The sequence below is a fragment of the Pseudonaja textilis genome, chromosome Z (assembly GCF_049901715.1).
Source record: "Pseudonaja textilis isolate UNSWEBS1 chromosome Z, rPseTex1.2, whole genome shotgun sequence".
In the NCBI taxonomy this organism is placed as follows: Eukaryota; Metazoa; Chordata; class Lepidosauria; order Squamata; family Elapidae; genus Pseudonaja; species Pseudonaja textilis.
Genome location: NC_142008.1, coordinates 52,248,594 through 52,271,522, shown reverse-complemented (window position 1 = coordinate 52,271,522; position 22,929 = coordinate 52,248,594). Strand labels below are relative to the sequence as shown.

Below are 22,929 nucleotides of genomic sequence, written 5' to 3'. Positions count from 1 at the left end.
GCCTTTGGGAATAGACTGTATACAAATAAAGAAGCTGCATTCAAAGATATTAGCCCTATGCTGAAGTGAAAGTAATTATTTCTCATAACTATTAATATTAAAAATTTAAGAGAATTAATCAATTACAATTATGTTAAATACCTGAATATCAGATCCACTGATTGATACTGTTGTGATTTAGAAAATGTATTTTACTCTCAAGAAATATAATTGAATGTTTGTAAATCTTTTGTAGTCTCTTACACTGCTCATCAGAAGTAATAGATGTGAAGTTCCACCATTAGAATTTAATCTGAAAGTGAACTTATGTTCGTTTTGGAGTGGGAAAGAAGAAGATGGAACAAGCATGGGACATGATGCAAAGCAGGATCCTCAGTGTACCAAATGCTCATGTAAAGACAACATAGGGATTTTGAAAATGCTGCACATCCTAGAAAAATTATCTCCCACAAAACTATGTAGTTATTTTATTTTTACAAGCCAAAGTTAATTTTCAGGGTTTTTTTCAAATCAGTCTACAGAAACAGAATGTTCTGACATAATTCCTTGAACAGAAGCTGTATGCTCTACATCAGTCTGAACATTATACAAGGAAGATGCCATTTTAAAGTTGGAATCACCTATTCTTTTTTCTCACAGAAAGGAGAAAACTATGAGATACAGAGATCCTTCACCTAATATGCTGTTCACATTTTTATGGAAAAGAATGCAATGTTATTTCTTTTAATCTTTGAAAATTTTGTAAGTAAAGCTGTGTCACAGTTCACCCCAAAGAACAAATGCAACCAAGGCTAATTCTGAATTAATATTCTTGATCCAATTAGAGTTATTGAAATCCATAATCTCTTCTCATTTCTGCATAATAAAATTCATTTTTCTGCTTATAAATATCAGTGCAGCAATTTTGAAAATGCATAATCTAGCAGCTATGCAATTAAAAGAAAACTACTAGGGACATGGCAAATAACATCTTTCAGAATGGTGCCAGTTGAGCTAATTTAACGGGTATTATATTTTTAATTTTTCAGGTAGTTATTTTCTTATGCTATCATTACGAAGCCATCTTTCCTTAAAGGTCAGTAATCACAAAGATAGGCAAGATGAATGTTTAATTGGATAATATCTGGCCTTTTTTAACTTTTGTATTAGAGATTACTATCTCAATGGCTGGTCATAGCAGATTATAGTAATTTGCATCAATGTCAATTGATATAGTAGCTGTATTCTTACACCCAGTCATATGTGCTTCTTGTCTGATAAAAAACATGCCTCATGTTTTCTGGGTTTAGGATTAACAACATTGTCTGTATTCTTGAATCTATAATACTTAGCTACACAATTGTAAAAATGGGATTTCTCTGATAGGGTAGAGAAGAAGCTCATAAAATAAAATTATGAGTTATTAATATATTTAAGGGTGTTTTTGGAAGCAGTTAAAGTACCTTGTAAAGTTTGTGATAACATGAAAAAGTATTTAATGAAGGTGATGGAAACATGAAATTTAAAATAAGAAAAATAAGATGTGTATCAGATTATTTCATTATATTTATGTATTCTGTTCCCCTAAGATCATTCTGCAAACGAATTTCTGCTGACTATTATTGTTATTAACTACTGCTATTACATTGTGCATAATTCATATGCATATGGAAATATTTGGTACATTGTTGTACATTCACAACTGTTAAAATGTTAGTCCAAATATTAAATTAATGAATCATGTCTTTTGCAGTGTACATATGTATTAAATGCTATAGCCAGCAATCTTTACCTTCTTCAGCAGAGGTGGTATTTAGCAGGTCCTGATTAGATCTGGAGAACCGGTAGCGGAAATTTTGAGTAGTTCGGAGAACTGGCAAATACCACTTCTGACTGGCCCCACCTTGATCTATTCTCTGCCTCCTAAATCCCTCTTGGGTCTTCTTTTGTTGTCCTGCACAGGAGAAAGGAGCTGGAAAGTGGGGTGGGGAGGAATGGGATTTTGCAGTAACCTTCTCCCAGGAGTGGGGTGGGAATGGAGATTTTATAGTATCCCTCCCCTGCCACACCCACCAAGCCATGCCATGCCCAGTAAGCCACAGAACCAGTAATAAATTTTTTTGAATCCCACCACTGTTCTTCAGAAAGAAAACAAATATTGTATTTTCCTTCTCAGGTTCAATATTACATAATGGTCAGAAGTTGGTGTTCAGCAAACATGAAATTCCCAAACCATATTTGCTTGCAATGTGCCCCCCCCAAAAAAAAAAAATCCAGGAAGGAGGCATTTAAGGAAAAAAGTCATGAGGGACAAGTCACAAGGACTGGACTCTTTCTATTCACTGGTTTTTCTCTAAATAGTTTATTTCAATTTGTACAAAAAAACAAACAAACCCTAATATGAAAGGTTTTTCTTTTATTCAGAACATGTAAGACAACTTTAATTGAAACATAGTATTGGCTGTGTAGCGTGGAAATGAAAGAACGTTGCAATTATGGGAGTTAATTTGTTTTGTTTTTTAACTAGATCAACTTTTAAGAACCAGGTGCAAAATACTGAGATCAGTCAGAGCCAAGTACAAAGGACTGTAACTGGAAATAAAACAAACTTTGGGATACAAAATGCTTTTGAGAATCAGAATCAAAGATAACTTTTTCAAATAAATATTTTTTCTAATTATCTGATCCCTTCATTTTATTTGTTTCAAATTTTATTTAAAAATTTATTAATTAATATTTTACATTATTAATGTAAAAGATAGAAGTTGATACAAACTACAAAAATACAAAGAAGTACCAAAAAAGGAAGAAGAGGAAGAGGAAAGGAAGGGGGGTGAAAACCAGAAAGGGGAAAAAAGGAAAGAGGAAAAAGGAAGTAACTTCCCCTTTCAACCCAGCAGGTAATTTTTTAAAAAAATATCACCACTATTAAATAAAACATAATTTCTCTGCTCCCATAGCTCATCTCTTAGATGAGGAAAACAAAATTCAAATGCTCCATCAAAAATTTCTGCTCCATTTTCCTTAGTGTCCAGCCTCCAAGCTCTCCTTATTAAAAAAAAAAGCCTCTGATAACAAACCCCCTTTTCTCATGAGAAGGATCTTCTAAATAATTTAAAACTATAATTCCAAATACCTTTGGCCCCTTAATGCATTACTAATTTTCCATATCCATATATTAAGTACACTTTTGGTGCATAAACAACATATTATTTTTAAAACCTTCAAAATCAAATTTATATGTTCTTTTAAGGAAAGGGAAACGTACCTGTTGAATACAGTAGAATCTTACAAGACCAAAGGTCTTAATCTCTTCAATATGCGAAGAATTTTTTTAAAATCCCAAAATGGGATCAAGATGCAAATGTCCATGTCACCATTTTTTCTTTGTGTAACTCTCAAGTTGAGCCTGGTCCCCAAACCAATGCCTTATAAGGGAAGAGTTTCTTCCCCTGTTATTTGAACTGCCACTAGTTTATTGTCATTGCACCTTGTACAATAAAATTAAAGGCCGCCTTCAGTGTACATTATAACTATCAAAATAAAACACAAACACACATCCTTCACATTCTATACAATTTAATTGAAAACCCCTGACATTGCATTAATATTGCACTATACAGTAGAATTCAATAAAGTTACGCTCTGGGATAGAAGCTGTTTTTCAGCCTATTTATCCTTGTTTTTATTATCCTGTACTGTCTGCCAGATGGTAATAGTTAAAAAAAAAAGGGTTCCCAGGATGAGGTTGATTGTTAAGAACGTTTTGAATTTTCTTAAGACAGTGGGAGCTATAAAGCTCCTCCAAAGAAGGGAGAAGGCAAGCAATGAATGATCCTCTGGGCAATGATGTTAACCCTCTGGAGTGCTATCCTATCTGCCACTGTGTAATTGGCAAACAATACACAGGTGCAGTAAGTTACAATACTCTCTATGGTGCAGTGGTAGAAGATCAGCAGCAGTTTTTCATTCAGTTGTTGTTTCCTGAGAAGCCTCAGGTAGTATAATTTTTGCTGGGCACTTTTGACAGTGCTGCAATGTGAGCGCCCAGGTCAGGTCCTCTTTTATGATAACACCCAGAAACTTAAAACTGGCCACTTGCTCCACTTGATCTCCATTGATAAGCAAGGGCTGGATGTCTGATGTATTCCTTTTGTAGTCCACTATAAGATCCTTGGTCTTATTGGTGTTAAGGACCAAGTTATTGTCTTCACTACTTTCTAAAGTCTGGTAGGGGTAGTCTTCCTCAGATATTCTGGGTTTTTAAACAAATCCTACAAAGAAATGTAAAAGTTAAGGGTTTATTTTAGATATACTGCTCTGCTCACTAAACTTAAAATTCAGAAGGCATTATTTTAAATTAATTCACTAATAAAATGAATTTGAGATTACAGGCTTAGGGTAAAACCACGTAAGTTAGAAGATCAGGCTTACTTTAAAGCACAGTTCACTGGGTGAACTATGATAACTGTAGTGATAAACTTCTCTGCGATCAAACTTGCACGAGAAAGTTGTCAGAAGCCACATCTGGCTGAGTTGATGCCAAATTCCAAATGGTAGATATTATGTTTATTGTTTCCTTTTTCCTTTTGTTATCCCTTCTTCACACACTAACCATCTATTCATTAAAACGAAACATGTACGCACATATATTACTGGACTTGAGGACCAGAAAACAAATACCAGCTTTTTTTCCTGCAGCAATGCTTTTTCCAAAAGACAATTGGACTTTCTTAGTTTTTTTCCTTTGAAAACATTTCACTTCTCATCCATGAAGCCTCTTCAGAAGTGAAACTTTTTCAAAAGGGAAAAAAAGTACAATTGCTTTTGGAAAAAGCATCTTTGGGACAACCATGACCTGGATGATTGAGAATCGTCATAGACAGTGCACTGAGGGGTATACTATATAGGTGTTAGAAGCAAAACCATAAGAGGGCAGCACCAACAACATCGTTCCAAAAATGGGTTGTTATTTTCAGTCATTGTTCTCTGGTTGAGATATATACATGAGGTATCCTGCTTTTTTTTCTTGCATTATGATATGGAATACATAGCAGGAGATCGAAATCTTAAATGTAGGCTAGTTAATGCCTTTGTGTTGAAAGTTAAACTACTTCTTCAACTTGGTATATTTCTAGCACATCTGGAGAGCAACACTGATCCTCAATCACTATTCCAAACAATGATAATTGTTCCAGCACACTTGGAGCCATAAAGTTGGAAAAGGTTATTATGAACAAAAGCAAAACAACAGTATTTATTTAGTCCTGGTATGTATATTTGAAAAATTGACAAAACAAAATGCACAACAGAGGTTATTCCCTGAAGTAACATTAATACTGTGCAATAATTGTTTGCAGAAGTTATCACCCCAGTTTTTAAAAAAAGCTATCATAGGTTTTACATTGCTTCAGCATGATTATTTTAAATCTGAAAAGTTGAGGTGATAGAATTTGAATTACTTTATCAACTAAAATATTGATCAGTGGAAACTTAATGAGACATTAATTGGTCAGCGAGTTAGATTTGCTTATTTTTGAAACTCTAGAATGCCCTTGAAAAATAGTTCTATTTAGTTGTGAACTGTTTATTTAATTGTAGAATACCGTGGATTGCCTTCAATTGTCTTCATTATCATAAATGCAATTGAGGTATTAACAAGGCAGAAATTAAGAACATTTTAATTGATTTCATACATTAATTTATATAAAAATGCCAATCAATTGTTAATTTACATTTCAAATTCCAAGTGGTTGGTGGGAGGAGCTGCTGGCTGCTTGTGAGGAGGCAGAGGATGAGTACAAAGGAGAAAGGCAGTTTGAATTGCTTCCATTGCATTTCAAATTCCAAGAGGTTGGTGGGAGGAGCTGCTGGCTGCTTGTGAGGAGGCAGAGGGTGAATACAAAGGAGAAAGATAGCGGCCCACGTGCCATTAGGCACGCAAATCATACAACTATAAACCAAAAATACCAATAATACATTTAGGGTTAGTATGCTTGAGATTGTGATCTTACTTTGTTTAAAAATGACTGGCTTAGTTCAGTGTGATACTTGCTTTACGTCTTTCGCACTACTCTTCAAATTTGGATACTGTCCCCTTTGTAAAAAAATTCTACATGGACAGATTACCTATCTAGAATCTCTAATCTGTGCTCTCCAAGCAGAAATTAGGTACCCAATCCAGCCATCTATTGAGCTGCCATGCTACCAGCTCCCACTACTACACAAAGATCCTACAGGAAAGGGGTGGTATGGACAACTGTGGGATCTGGCAGGGTGAGAGCTGTGGATCATAAACACAAAGCTTTTGCTGTGTCCCAGCATAACAGATACAGTGCTCTTGCTGACCTTAATAGGGACACTAAAGTGACAGGTCAAGGTAGTTGTGATAATGATAACTCAAAATAAGCCAGGGATCATGGTCCCAGAAGAACAACTTACTTTGGAAAGGAGGAAGTGTGAATCAGGTATTATGCACCAGTCACACAAGAAGAGCAAGGCATCCAAAAAGAGAAGCCACCTTCTGGTTGGGGACGCAATTGTAAGGGATGTAAATTTAGGAAAGGATACAGAGGTTTTGAAAAAGGTCAGGTGTCTGCCAGGTGCTACTGCCAGCAGAGACAAGAGGTGTATTCTTAAGATAATCAAGAATGCCAGTAAGGACTGGGATGTTGATGCTATTATACATCTTGGTACAAAGGATCTGTCCCAGAAGGATGTACTTTCTGTTCAAAAAGACTTCCAGAGCTTGGGGTATGAACTTAGTAATATGGGCTGTAGGCTTATCTTTTCAGAGGTTCTACTAGTATACAAGGAACAAAAAGGGAAAAGCCAGCATGTAGTGGAGTTTAATGTGTAGCTAAAGCAGTGGTGTAAAAGGGAAGGCTTTAGTTTTATTAGTCATGATGTCTGCAACTGGTCCAATGAAAAACTGTACAAAAGAGATGGTTTACATCCATCAAAGAAAGGGACTGAGTTACTTGGCATTAAATTCACAGATTTCCTGATAAACATTTAAACTGAACAGCAGGGATGGAGAATTAATGGATGAATGTTCTGGATACTGAACATTCCTGTCCACAGCAACCTAAAATTAATAAGGATACCAGTGCATGTAAAGTAGATGTTTGTGCAGGTAAGATTACCAACCTGGCTGTCAAACAAAACCAAGCATTTAATAGTGAGTGCCATACCATGTGCATTAATCAAACAGGTGGCAAGAAAGTAGGGGCAGGCAGGCACAACACAGGTTATGTAAACACAGTGTCAGGCATAAAGATCTCAAGTGCCTATATACAAACGCACAAAGTCTGGGTAACAAACAGGGTGAACTCGAACTACTAATACATGAAGGTAGATATGATATAGTTGGAATAACAGAAACTTGGTGGGATGAAACCCATGATTGGAATATGCTGGTAGAAGGATACAAACTATTAAAAAAAACAGACCCCATAAAAGAGGAGGTGGAGTTATACTGTATGTAAAGGATCACTATATTGCTACAGAATGAAACCAAAGAGGAAAACCTCCTAGAATGCATATGAATCAATATAAAAGAAAAAAAAGAATGACATGGCCATAGGTGTATATTATAGGCCACCCAATCAAGCAGAAAAAATAGATATCCTTTTTGCCAACCAACTAACAAACATATGCAGGAAACACACAACAATAGTAATGGGAGACTTCAGTTATCCTGATATCAATTGGAAAACTAATTCTGCATCAAGTGAGAAATCAAATAAATTCCTAACCAACCTAGCTGACAATTTTGTTGTCCATAAGGTAGAGGGTGAAACTAGAGGGACAGCCATACTGGACTTAATTCTTACAAAAGAAGAAGTGATAGAGGGAGTTGAAACTGCAGGAACCTTGAGTGAGAGTGACCATGTCATACTAGAATACAACATAACACAAACACAACCAATAGAACATAATGACACCAGAGTCTTGGATTGTAAAAGAGCTGATTTTAATAAACTCAGAGAGAACTTGGGAAAGATTCCATGGATGAAAATCCTAAAAGGAAAAACAACTCGAGAATCTTGGGAAACTCTGAAAAGTATGATCATAGAAGTCCAGACCAGCACAATACCACTGAGAAAGAAAAACAAGAAATCCAAGAAGAAACCAGCATGGCTGCAGACAGATTGAAAGAAAAAAAGGACAAGTACAAAAAATGGAAAGAAGGACATACAATTATGGCAGACTATCAGCAGATAGCCAGAATCTGCAAAGACGAAGTCAGGATAGCAAAGGCTCAAAACAAACAAAGACTTGCAACAAAAGTCAAAGATAATTTTTAAAGGTTTCTTACAACATATAAATAACAAGAAAAAAAATCAAGGAAACAGTCCACTAAAGAGAGAAGACGGCAAGGAAGTAACAGGCAACAGAGAGAAAGCAGAACTGCTTAACTCATACTTTGCATCAGTCTTCACACAAAAAGAAACTATAGCACAACCCACCAAAAACATAACTGTTACAGACAGACCAGAAATAAAAGTTAAAATAAGCAAAAAAATAGTAAGAGAACACCTGTTTGATCTTGATGAACACAAATCACCGGGGCCTGATGGGTTACATCCCAGAGTTTTAAAGGAGCTGGCAGAGGTCATCTCAGAACCACTGCAACATATCTTTCAAAAATCCTGGAGCACTGGGGAACTACCAGAGGATTGGAAAAGATGTGGTTCCCAACTTCAAAAATTGTCAGAATTCATATTTACAAATAGGCTGTCACTAAAAATGGTGGAGTAGCATTCTTTCTTGGGCCAGTGAACAACTGAAGACATGCAATGCTTTCAGGAAACATTGAAAACAGGCTGCATATTAAAAATGTGCAGTTTCAGCAGTTCTTGAAAGCATTCTGCAGCTTCAGTGGTTAATTGGTTTGAGGAAAGTAACTTTGAATGCTGCAGGTTTTCACAACTGAAATTTTGAAGAGCTTCAACCAACATGGCCAATTGTGAGGGTTGTTGGGAGCTGATTTTCAGCAAACATATGGAGGATTAACAGCCAAAAAATTCTCATTATATAATACAATATTTCATCTACTAGTTTTTAAAAAATATTTCAGATTTAGAATTAAAATAGTTTTCAAATTTAAAATTCCAAGAACTCAAAGGTGTATTCGGATATCATATTAAACCATAAATCTTACTTTAATAAACAGACAAGGAACAATGGATGGAAACTGAACAAGGAGAGATTTAACCTGGAAATAAGGAGAAACTTTCTGACAGTGAGAACAATCAACCAATGAAACAGCTTGCCCTCAGAAGTTGTGGGAGTGCCATCACTTGAGACTTTCAAGAAGAGATTGGACTGCCATTTGTCAGAAACGGTGTAGGATCTCCCGCTTGGGTGTGGGGTTGGATTAAATGACCTACAAGGTCCCTTCCAACTCTGATTATCTGTTATCTGATTATTCTGTTTACAAAGTGCATCCTAACTCAATACTTTTCCATGTTTTGACACTGTCACTCTTAAACACTGGTAACAATCTCAATAGATTGTTTACACAAACTGCAAAGGTGATTTTGGAGAAATTATATATTCTGTGATTTCCAGGTGTGATTTTCAGATAACCTTTTTCCATGTTGACCTTGTTTATTTATTGCTTGCCAATGAGCCACTGGGTTATAGAGAATTTGGGAATGTGTCCTTAACTTATGTGAACTTTTGGCCACTTCATTATGTGATATTGGTATAGCAGAAAGTGGTTTACATTCTGCTAAATCATAGCATGCTTTCTTTCGTTTAGATTTGCATGCTGTGTGAATTCAAACATTGTGATTTGCACACCTGGCTTAAGAATTATGGTAATGTTTTGAGAACCAGACAAATATTTAATGGATGAACATGATCAAACAAATAACAGTATAGCATAATGTATATTTGGTATGCCTGATATATCTAGATCTTAAATGCTAGCATATATTGTAGGCAAAGTTCATAATAGGAAACAGTATTTTTTAACTTTATGATCTTTGTGAAACTTCTAAAAAGCTTCCAATATTTTCTTCAAAATATAAGAAACATTAGCCTTATATAGGTACATACAGTAAAGTACAATGTGATTTTGGTTTAAAAAAGACTAACGTCACCTCCTTAGTAGCTTTAAATACACATAATTTGAGAAATAATACAGATATATCAGAATATACATTTGAAGAAAATAAATTGCCAAATCAACTTTTAAATGTGAGAGCATGATTAAAGAATAACTAAATTGGTGAAGAATGTAAACTTTTTAACCTTCCCTGGAGCTATTTGGTTGATTGAAGGAACTCACTGAAAATCAGTTCAAATTAATCATTTCCATAAAATGGGAAATGAATGTTGGAGGATGAACAATTTAATGAGAAACATCATAATATTTGGTGACAACAATAAGCAAGAAGTCTTCTTTCATTACTCTGTTGATAAAAGAATATAATTAGTCACATTGAATGCAAAATATGTTTGTAATTTTTTAAATGAGCTATATGATTGGTAAAAATTACTTGATAATTTTTTAAAGGTACATCTTCTAGGTTTGGAAATATACAATCATGATTTTATTTTACTGATCTAGGCTGTACATTTTAAGTAACATTCCATTTGTTTAAAATATGTAAATGTTAATAATTTTTGAAGCATACTTTATGACTTTATATCTTTTTGAATTTTATTTAAACATACACATGAAATTGACCTCAGTAATGAAAAACTGACTTATAATAACTTCAAAGATACATTTTGTTTCTTGCTCTTATGGATTTTTGTTTCTGTAATGAACAGCAATGCAGCATATTTTAAATGTGTGATGCTTCATTCTTATTTCTATTCAGCTGCCGGCATAGAAGAGTGAACTGCATGGATTGTCCACAATGTGCAAAATTAGCGTAGATAAAGAGTATTCTGTCCCTACATGCCAAGAATCAGCAAGGATTCAATGCATTTGTGATTAAGAATAAAACAAGAAATCTTTTGGAAGAAATCTGTCTTTAATATTATATAATCTTTAATCATTATTTAGCCATTGTCTATTCACTGCAGGATGAAGGCCTCTCCTGTATGTTTCCAACCAATACAGTCCTGAGCTTTCTTTTGCCAATTGGACCTGCAATATTTGCTGATGTCATTGCTTTTTCCTGCATTAAAACATAGTTTGCTTATGACCTTAAATAATATTCTGGGACACAAGTTGCACTGTTGCCAATTTTAAATAGATCAGTAAAAGACAACCTGATAACTTTAGGATTAATTAGACTGCAACTTTATAAAACACAGCCAATAATGTAACCTACTGAAATCTTACGTAAGAAACTATCATAAGGATGTCTTGTACTGGTACTTTCGAGATAATATGATTGACTTTATGACTGCAGCCTGATGAAAATCTTCAAAACTTTTATAAATTGCAAGATGCACTCTTTGACTTTGCAGTATAATAATAAATTGAATGAAAATTATTCCAGTCTAGTTAAGTGCAGAAGTTCATGTGTAGAATTTAAATGAACACCTGTTGGGTTTTTTTGCAGTTGATTTAGATTTCACTGCAGTGTACTCTAGAATCGCCTTCAATTATAGTTATGCTTCATTGGCCTTAAGTTAGTGTAATATATGTGTCAGATTTGTACTGACATTAAATTCCCAACTAATTAATGGAATTCAAAGTCACTTCCACTTCCAACAGGTGTTCATTTAAATTCTACACACGAACTTCTTACAAGACACTTGTGAAGTGTTCATTTTGTACTAAAGGAGTGCAGTAAGATCCTAAACCTTCCTCTCTGTGTTAATTAATCTGAGAGAATGTCAGAGTATGCCTCACATCCAACCAGCACACAAGTAAATAATTCTGTAGGATTCATCTATATAAGAAACTTCTTTATATACAATACCATACAGCAGAAGTCAGCATACAAAATCAGGAACACAGAAGTAATATTCACAAAAGCAAGTCATTACAGAATAGAGCGATACAGAGGCGAGGGATACAGAGGCGAAGAGTTACAGAGGACAAACCAAATCTTGTATACAGTTCAGGAGTCTCAGCCACGCCCAGACTCCAAATTGTCTCTTATGGCCCCATACAAACAAAGACTATTTCAGTTTCCAAATAGTCCCCATTGGCTGACCTGTTACCATGTCTATTCCAGCTCATAATTACTTATATACTGACAGAGCTTCTATTTGATCTTCCAGTTTTCTTTGGATTTGACAGAACCTTTTTGCTAAATAGACATAGATTTGACATAATTCATTCATTCAAAGATTTGCTATAATTTTTGTATGTTACTATTGGGGACTTAGAACACATTGAAAAGTAATAAAGTCCTGTATTAGATATATTTCTAGTGTGTAATTCTTCAATTTCATAATAAATGGTATGCATCAAGATATTAAACATAGCTAAGAAGTTTGGTCCCAGAATTGCCTTTTGATTTTGTGCCAAGGCAGCACAGGGAGAAATATGGTAACCTTTGCTGAACTGTGATCTTAACAAGCATGATTTCAGTGCCTGCTCAAAAGAGTAAACCATCAAGCTGCAAGAACTGCTGGCTTGGAATATGTCTTGGGGAGACATGGGTGCAGAGTATGTCTTTCCTAATTTCTTCCTCTCTATATCAGTGTTTTTTTTAATTCTCAACAGCTTTAGGGTGTGCAGACTTCAACTCTCAATATGCTGCCTAGGGATTCTGGGAGTTGAAATCTGCACATGTTAAAGCTGTTGAGGTTGAGAAACACTGCTCCAGAGCAAAGTTGCTTTTGTTCTTCCAATAACAAAGCAGTGTTGGATACTTGTATCTCGGTATGTTCTTTCTTCCCCTGTGCAAATCAGAGAACTTTTTAGTCAAACTGCTGTGTCTCACTGTTATTCTGGTGCTTTTGACACCCCTTCCTCATTCAACAAATCCACCACCATCCCCTGTCAGCTGTCCAGCTGTTTCCAACAAAATCTGTATCTGTCAGTCCTGAAGAAATAGTCACATGATACTAGTTTAAGATATGCCAACGGAATTTTTTGAATATCTTCTTTCACAAATACTGTAACCTTCCCTGCTTTCAGAGGTATTATTCTTGATGCTATTGTTCTGTTTATATACAAGCCCAAGCACAACAATGGTTCCTTCTCCAATCCCAGTAAATGTGCAACTGTTAACTGTATGTAGGCCTTGACAATTTTCTACAAAGGCAGAATTTTAGAAACCACATTTCCTGTCAAGGTAAATCCTTGTCTCAACTATTTATTTATGTATTTGCTTGATTGTATCGCTCCGTTATTATTTTTACAAACTACTTAAAGTGATGAACATATCCAACACACCTTCTATCTCCTTATTTCCTCATAACAACAACACTGTGAATTGAAGTGGGCTGAGAGTGAGTAACTGGTCCAAAGTTACCCAGCTGGTTTTCATGGCTAAATTTGGACTTCTGTCCACCTCTGTAGAACCGGTAGCTCTGAAGAGCACAGCCCTGAAGAGCTCTGATGGTTTTGCCCACCCACCCACCCAGGTTCTTACTTGACCTTTATTTTCTGCTTTTTCAACTTCAGCACAGCTGCAGTTTAAAACGCAGGAAAAAAGTCCTTTTTCAAAGGCTGCTTCTCTTCATGCAGCGAGCTGATGATGATTTACAGGTGCACACACAGCTTGCAGAAAAGCACATCGTAAATCACCGAACTGATAGTTAACCCTGTCGGATCGCACCCCTGTCTACACAACTCAGCAAAGCCAACTCAGCATGGCCAATTTGCCACATGTCAACTCACTGTGGAACAAGAGTTACACTTATATTAAAGAAACAGTGGAATAGAATTCTTTAAAAAAGGATACAAAAGGAGGAACAAAATGAAATGAGAATGACAAAATTTTTTAAAAATATTTTAATTATTTTGAATAAATTGAATTGTGGAATTGTCCTCTAGAAAGTTGTCCTGCAGTAAGTTGTCCTGTGATGGGTTGGCTGTGACAAGTTGGCCATGGTTAGTTGGCTACAGCGAGTTGGCTGTGGCAAGTTGTCCCTTACTGTGCTTAATCCATATTACATCTGTTGATACATATGTTATAACACCTAATTGGGACATTTAGAGAAGGAAGAATGCAAATCATCAAATAATGAGACTATGAAGAATATTTTTACTCCAAGGAATGCATGCAACATATTTGTCATATATAATCTGTTCCCACTGTAGTATTTAAGACATAAACATAAAATCTGGTTTTCATAGAAATATGAGACACAGAAAAGTTGTTATGTTAGAAATATGGATGAATGGGGAATCTCAGTCTAATACTAATACAGGGATGTCAAACTCAAGCCTGGGGGCTGAATCCGGCCTGTGGGGGTGCTTAGATCTGGCCCATGGTGCTGCCCTGGAAATAATGAAGGACCGGCCCACAGTACCTCTGCCTGTGAAAAACGGAACTCGGGAGGGCCATGGGCCCTGAGCTCCGTTTTTGCTGGCAGAGGGTTGCGGGAGGCTGAAAACAGAGCTTGAGAACCCATTTTCTCTGGCATAGCACTCAGGCCACCATAGGCACCCCAACACGAGTGACAAGCTGGCCATACCCTTCCTGGCCATTCTCACCCCGGTCCCCCAAGATCAAACACAAACCTGATGAAATCAAGTTTGACACTCCTGTACTTTTCTTCATTGCTCCATGCACTGATTTAGGCTTTACACAGTGACTCTTGGAAAACTCTCTCAACCAGACATTTCACAGTCAGTTCAGTTTTTATCATTTTCATCTTTACAAAAGACTAAGAAAAAAGTCTTAATTTGGTAATTCTAAGCACATTTAGGCATCAATCATATAATCAGATGCATTATAGAAAATGAAATTAACTCACAATTTGGCAGATGCCAATAAACATGTAACAGTCTGTTCCATTATTAGGTTCCTTAAAAGAATAATAACAATAATAACAATTATAACATAAATCCAACCCCAGTATTTTTCCTAAGGATAGATCAGTTGATATATACTTAATAAGCCAACAATAAATACTGAAATACCTGACAGTGGCAACAGTTTGCATTTTAATGTTATTTTGGACAAATATCTGATGAAGAAATTGCATCAAGAGAAATTTGGAAAGGGGAAATCACATCCTTCAGTTATATTGCCAATATTAATTCTTCCAAGCTCTTTCTGTACTGGAGAATATTGTATTTAAAGTATCTGTATCAAATTTTATTATATCTAATTATATCTATATCTAGTAGCATTGAATTTATTTGGAAAGAAGAATGCTGTAGGCCAATGAAGAACATCAAGGTAAGAAGTCTGCATGAACTGCTGATATAAACTGCTGATCCCTCATTTCATTCTGCAATACAGGTTCTCCCCAGATTAAGAACAAGTTCTGATCTAACTGTCTTTTTTGAATTGTCAGAATTCATATTTACAAATAGGCTGTCACTAAAAATGGTGGAGTAGCATTCTTTCTTGGGCCAGTGAACAACTGAAGACATGCAATGCTTTCAGGAAACATTGAAAACAGGCTGCATATTAAAAATGTGCAGTTTCAGCAGTTCTTGAAAGCATTCTGCAGCTTCAGTGGTTAATTGGTTTGAGGAAAGTAACTTTGAATGCTGCAGGTTTTCACAACTGAAATTTTGAAGAGCTTCAACCAACATGGCCAATTGTGAGGGTTGTTGGGAGCTGATTTTCAGCAAACATATGGAGGATTAAGAGCCAAAAAATTCTCATTATATAATATAATATTTCATCTACTAGTTTTTAAAAAATATTTCAGATTTAGAATTAAAATAGTTTTCAAATTTAAAATTCCAAGAACTCAAAGGTGTATTCGGATATCATATTAAACCATAAATCTTACTTTAATAAACAGACAAGGAACAATGGATGGAAACTGAACAAGGAGAGATTTAACCTGGAAATAAGGAGAAACTTTCTGACAGTGAGAACAATCAACCAATGAAACAGCTTGCCCTCAGAAGTTGTGGGAGTGCCATCACTTGAGACTTTCAAGAAGAGATTGGACTGCCATTTGTCAGAAACGATGTAGGGTCTCCCGCTTGGGCAGCGGGTTGGACAAGATGACCTACAAGGTTCCTTCCAACTCTGATTATCTGTTATCTGTTAAACAAAAAAAATAGCAATGGGGTGAAGCATGCAGCAGATTGTCTCTTATTATGCAAATATTAAAGCAGCATTCAAGGGATAACAATTATCTATTGCATCTATACAGTTCGACAAATCATTTTAAACCTAAATTTAAAGTTGGCTTCTAATCCTAGCTTGCTTAAGAACTATAAATTGGGACATTGTACAAAGGTATGTTGGAAGAAATATCCATCTGGGTTCAGTTCCAAGTAGGAAAAAAGACACTGGAAATATGGAGACTGCTTGAAAGGATAGTTTAATGATGGACAGCAGGACCACATGGTATTTGAAGACCTGGGCAAAAAGAGCACATGGTTGAGAGAGAGACAGAGATTTATATCCTCTGTTGGACTTTGAACTTGCTTCCTGTTCCTGTGGCAAGAAATGAATCTTGATTGGTTGTCAGACTCCCATGGGGCCATGAAGGGGTAACTTTGTATGTGATCCCGAAACCCAAGCTTGGTTGAATCTTGCTGGTGATGTAATCTTCCCAGATGCCATGTGATGAGTTGGGTAGAGGGCTAATCCTATCATGTCTTGAGAGCCATGTCTTAATCCCATCACCCTGGAGCTGAAGGTGGGGCAGGGAGCTGCAGGAAGCTGCTTTGTCTTTAAAAACACATTTCTCCTTTTCTCATCCAGGGAAATATAATATTCTGCCTTTTTAATATTTCCTAGAATAGTTCATTCTTCTAAGAGAAAAGTGAGTGCTAACTTTCTACGGGTACTTATATTTCTTTTTCTTAGTGCAAAAGTGTTACTAACATTCTTTTTTAAAATGTTTTATTAGATTTTTATTTTAAATATACATCAATATCAATACATGAAGAGTATGGGCCCTGGCTATAATTCATTTTGATACAAACATCAATAATGATAAACATTCTTGATGGATTATTAGATCAACACTCTTCATTTAATGATTTCTGAAAGCAGCTAATGCAATTTAAGACCTAATATAAAACCTGATGGAGTATGATTTGTCCCAGACAACATATTTTTGTTATCTTTTTAGTAGTTGACTATCATAGCTAAGTATCCCACTTTTAGAGTCTTCTACCTCTGAATTACCATTTCAGTATGCATTAAGCATGCATTTAAGATCTTGGCTCTTCTGTCCTAATTGATAAAATACAAACTGGATTAAAAAGTGTCTCATTTTGTTTCTAAAGCCTTGCTGCTTAAAGCCTTTCTAGGCTCAGTATCAATGCTTGGTTGAAGGTAGAGGTTTGCATTATCACATGCCAATGGGAAAAAATGCAAATATTAGTACAAAGATCTTACATGATTACATGCTTTGCTCAGTGTCTCAGATTGTGTTTCCTTGGCTTGGGTTATACTGACATCTGAATTTCTAGAAAATTAGAAAGATTACCATCATATACTGGACTGCAATAAGAAAGAAGCTAGCTGTGTCCATTGGATTCTCTAAAGTCCAGCATGAATTCAATATATAAATTATAGTTGATTGCGAAGTAGTTCAGATCGAGTTGTAAAATGCAATGTGTTATTTTTGGATTGCAACTTGCTACTTTACTTGAAGCTCAGAATTTTCATCTGTATTGGCCCCCACCTGACTCTTCAATAAATCACTAGAAATGTGCTATGTTCCTTCTTGCTTCAAATGTTCTACTATCATCCCAGTGCCAAAGAAGACCGCCATCAGAGAACTGAATGACTACAGACCAGTTGCTGTAACATCTGTAGTTATGAAAACCTTTGAAAGGCTTTAGTCTCTCATCTACTTTTGTCTATTTCAGATAGTAATGAAACCTCAACATTTATTTGTAATCCTGCATTCTCAGTTTTGATGAAAAGGTATAGCCAAGAATTTTCCTTTTGGCACCACAGAGTTCACTTGAGGGGAAAAAAATTGTTTTTTTTTCTTGATGCTATGTCTCAGAGATTATCTAATAAAGTTAATGTAGCTGAAATTACTCTTCTTTTACTGTATCAATCACCCAAAGATTCAAACCTCAAAATTAAACTGGAAAGAAAATACATTGTTAAAACAATGTCTTCTATTTAGATATTTACACCTTTTCTATTTGGATTTAAAAAAAAATCTGATGAACAAATGTATGATTTCACTTGTGGTATCAAAGGCTGCAATAACTTCCTTCCTGTGATGTAGTTCAATTTATGGTCTTTACTGGTACTGTGCATGGTGCAATGTATGCCAATTAAGTTGTCAATTAATCAGCAGAAAAGCCATAATTTGTACAAAGGCTACTTTTACTTTCAAAGGCTCTTTGTTAACAGGGTCCTCAAACTTTTTAAACAGTGGGCCAATTCACGATCCCTCAGACTATTGTGGGGCCGAACTATAGTTTGATTTGCCTAATGACTGGTTGGATGGGTGTAGCTAGGTGGTCATGTGTCTGGGTAGGCGTGGCTGTCATGTGACTGAGCGGATGTGCCAATTTATCAATCCATTTGGCCAATTTAGCAGTATTAAACAATACACAGCAGCCCCCTTTTCTATTCTTTTTAAAGCTGCATGAAGTTTTTGCTCTAGTTTTTATTTTTTTTACCAGTGGGGAGAGGTTGGCAATGCCTGGGGAAGGAAAGGCATGCTTTCTATGAGGGCTTGTGGATATATTTAAAGGGTTAGCTAATGTCATTCGTGTTGGGAGATTCAGTGGTGAGCTCATAGTGACTGGCTGTGCAATGTTCACTGGAGCAGTAACTGGAGTTGGTATATTGACAGGTGTGGAGATTGTTAATGGAGAAGTCATGGACAAAGGGATGGTTATGGTAACATGGTGGCCTAAGCCAGGGGTCCTCAAATTATGGCCCATGGGCTTGATATATCCTGCCAAAGCAATTAATATGGCCTGTGCCCCACCCACATCGCCCCACTCTCCCTTTCAGCCCCTGCAGGCCTTACCTTTGTGGGCAGCCATGATGAGCAGAGTGGTGCAAGCCCCATGGGCTGGAACTGGAAGGTAAGGCCTATGGTGGGGAAAGGAAATCTGCTCTGGGCCCACTGCAATCGACCAAAGGGGGTCGATTGGAGGGGGTGGACATGGCGAGGCTCAGCTGCCTTTCAGGTGCTGCTCTGGGCTTTCCTGGCTGGCCGCAACACCCAATCCCTGCACCCGCTCTTCCCTTTCTCCTGCAGCTGGTGGCAGAGAGGAAGGTGAGTCAGGGCTGAGCCACTGCTGCTCCCCACCGCCCAGCCTACATCTCAATCATCACCCACATCTCGCTTTCTGTAGCTGCTGGGTCTCACCTGCCATGGCAGCCAGTGAGCGCAAGGTTGCACCACCCACATGGCATTGCTTGCCTTTGCAAACAAGCTGGTGCAAATATACCGCAATGAAGGTGGAATGCTGTTGCTGTGCAAAGGCAAGCACAGGGCATTTCACTTCCACTAAGGCTCTGGCCATCACTACAGCTGCTTCAGCCTGCCTGTGATGCTCCCTCCTTGTCGCAACAGCACCATTATCTCGTTTCAGGCAGCAACAGCTGTGCTACTTGCACGTTGTACCACTTCTTGTACCACTCTGTATGGTGGAGATTTTCAGCCCCCACCACAAGCTGCCCAGTCGGTCCCATATTCCATTGGTCGTACTGGAGCAGCTTCTCCATCCGACACCAGCACTCGCCCATCTGCCTGCCGGACTGGCCACAGGCCAGTCCCCTAGTGTCCCTCGGTCACAGGCTGAATGCAGGGCCCAAGATGGAGGGGAGGGCGAGCAGGTGGCAGATGCCAGAGGCCCCATGGATGTCAAGAGGCAGGCCTGAAAGGCAGCTGAGCCTTGCCATTCCCACCCCCGACGCGGACCTTTGGCCGAGGGCAGCGGGTTTGTGATAGATTTCCTTCCCCCACCATTGACCTTATCTTCCAGTTCCAGCCCACTGGGCTCACACCGCTCTGCCCACCATGGCTGCTCATGAAGACTGCGCTTAGCCGAAGGTTGCAGATTAGTGAGAGAAGCCAGCTGAAGATTGCAGGCTGGTGGGTGAAGGAGCAATGCGGGCGATGCAGCCTCATGTTCCCTGGCTCTTGGTAGCCATTGTGCTTACTGTGCCTATGCTCAGCTGAAGATTGCAGGCCAGTGGGAGAAGCCAGCTGGTTGAGGGGTGATGTGGATGGTGCAGCCTCGTGGTCCTGCACGGACTGGATTAATTGCTTGGTGGGCCATGGTTTCAGGACCCCTGGTCTAGCATTTCATTCATAAAATTGGAATTTATTGTCAGAATGATGGGGCTTGATTAGGGCATTAAATCCGAATACTCTAAACCTGATCGGGATGTGATCAAGACAGTGTATTTGATTAGAATTTGATTCACTTTCCTAAATATGGAACATGTGAATGCTCATTTGAATGTTTTGAATCTAATCTAGATTCAAAGAATTAAGCTCTTTTACAATTTAACAGGAACCTTTGATTAATGGTTCTATTGCTGATAATTCAATTAACTAACAATTGAATTAGAATATCCCAAAGTAGTTCTTTTTTGCTCAAGTTACCTACTTAATATCTGTCTTATATGTCCAGCTTAGTGTTTTCCAAATATTCTGGGTTATAAGTCCCATGATGACTAGTCAGCTGGAGTAATATCTGATTCATCTGAACACAATTAATTTGGGAAAAACTCATGCATATAGTGGACATATGTACATATGTTATGGCTTGCCTGACTTATTTGGACTTTAGATCATTCTATTTGTGTTCAACATTGGATTTGCAAATATACTTGTTCATGGGACTTTCCTGACTGCTTTGTTGAACTTGTGCCACGCTACCATGAAAGTCTAGAACTCTAGAATCTCTGATTTAGCCTGCAATTCTAGTGTCTACTTTGAAATGGGGAATGGAAAATGGTTAAAAAATAAAACCCCACACTTCCTCAGACACTATCTGGATAGATGATTGATCGGATGTATTTTGTAATCAGTCTTCCAAACCTTTCATCGTTATCTCCTAAGAGAGACAGAAGATGCTTGGGTTTTGCTTTTATTTTCCTACTAAGAAATTAAATTCCTGGTATCCTTTAGGAATATGACCCAGGGCATACTGAATGTTTTTAACACTGTGAATATGCTTGATTGTCATGTCCTGATATCAGTTATTTGGTGAAAAAAACAGATCACATGTGATATCCTTGTCTAATGATCTTGTAGTTCAGATTGTTATTTAGCAGACAAAGAAAACAAAAAGAACAGCTCTCCTTTAAATTTTCAAAGGATCAATTACTTAAAGGTATTGCTTGTTTGCCATAGGCTGCAAAGCAAATACTTATCTGCATATTTCAAATAATAATAGGCTGTTACTTTGAGTAATTTGAATCTGAAAAGTTAAGGAAACCGTTTCCCAGCCAGTCTTGTAATCCCTTGCTCCCTCCTGAGCTTACCTACCTGCTGGCAAAGTATAGGAACAGGTACAGGCAAAGGAACAAGCAAAAGACAAGATTTCTGATTCTCCCAGATTCCCACAAGGAAATTCAGTGGAAAAGCCACCAGGAATATGGAAATCATCCTTATTCCCACCATTTTTTTCCCAGCTTTGTCATTTTGTTTCTCTGTTTAGGCATCTCTAAAATTATGATGATGGGGCATGGGTTGTCTAGTATTATCTCTCAACCAGTATGATTAGTATTTCAGCAAATCTGGAGAATAGGGATTTTTTTTAAAAAAGTAATAGGCTATTATTTTTAATCCTATTTCCAGTTCACATATTTTATCTTGTATCCAACTTGCAGAATGGAACTTCACAAAACCTAATTTTGTTTAATTATTTCCTGGCACAGAAAACATTATATATTTGTACCCCTGTTGTGATGGAGTTCTTTTCTCCAAGTTTTCCCACCTGGATTTCCAAAGTCTAAACAGACACACTGCTCTATTTCCTCTGAACTTCCTCATCCTGTTTCCATGGAAAAAGAGAGGGAGGGAGGAAGAGAGAGAGAGAGAGAGAGAGAGAGTCTCAGCCATTAGACTTCAGAAGCAATCTGACCCTTGGTGTGATTATTATATCCAAGCATCATGGAAAATGATTCTTCACTGAATTCTGTTCAATTGCTTCATGTACATTTTGGGGATTATAAATGTGTAAAGACAGTGTTCTGAACTGCTTTGTAGATAATTCTGTATTCTCTGTAATCAACTTTAAAAATGAAATTTATTATATGTGAAAAGAGGGAAATTACAGAAGCATATATTGCTTCTATACTAGCTAGCCCTCACACCTATCTACACATTCCATGTCAAACACTTACATTATTAACATTGAAAGTCTTTTTACAGCAGTGATTAAATGTTCATTCAAATATAGAAAAAGAAGTCAGTTCCTCCTACCAAAACAGCTGATGATGGACAATGAGTATATTTCAGTCACTTCTTGCTTTTTCTCAGAAGGCTCTTTAGAACAGGGATCACCAACCTTTTGGACCTCAGGGACCACCAAACTCATAATTTTAAATCCTGTGGACTACTAATATGAATTTTGACTGATGGTGGCATGCTGACATTTTCCCAGGGCAGAGATCCTGGGAAAAAACCCCAAAAAGTCTGCAGGAAAATTCCCCACCCCATTCTCATACCGATCGATCATTCTTTATTTGGGATCGTGCAAGGAAATCAGCAGAAGCAGAAGTCTTTCTTTCTCTCCCCCAAACTCCAACAGAAATGAGTCTTTGTGACACTTGTCATGCTGGGGCAGCTTCTTGGAGCAGGATGCCTTTCAGGGTCCCAAAGACTCATTTCTGGCAGAGTTTGGGGGAGAGAAAGAAAGACTTTTGCTGCTTTCCTTACATGCAGCCAAAAGCAGAAGAAGAATCAGAAAGAAGCAGCCCAGTGGCCAAGCGAGGT

At 37.2% G+C, this 22,929-nt stretch overlaps 1 protein-coding gene across 2 annotated transcripts in view; it reads right to left on the bottom strand.

Moving 5' to 3' along the window:
- Positions 1-2,760: 2,760 nt before the first annotated feature.
- The window catches only part of NOD1 (nucleotide binding oligomerization domain containing 1), a 99,866-nt gene continuing 79,697 nt past the window's right edge, over positions 2,761-22,929 (bottom strand). The window contains exons 14-15 of one of the 2 annotated variants that reach the window (XR_015740342.1): positions 14,830-16,082; positions 2,761-10,403 (exon numbers count right to left, since the gene is read on the bottom strand). The gene's annotated coding sequence lies outside the window, so the exon portion shown is untranslated. Of the gene's footprint in view, positions 10,404-13,495; positions 16,083-22,929 lie in introns of those variants that run through there. The other variant, XM_087917779.1, reaches the window with a different exon arrangement.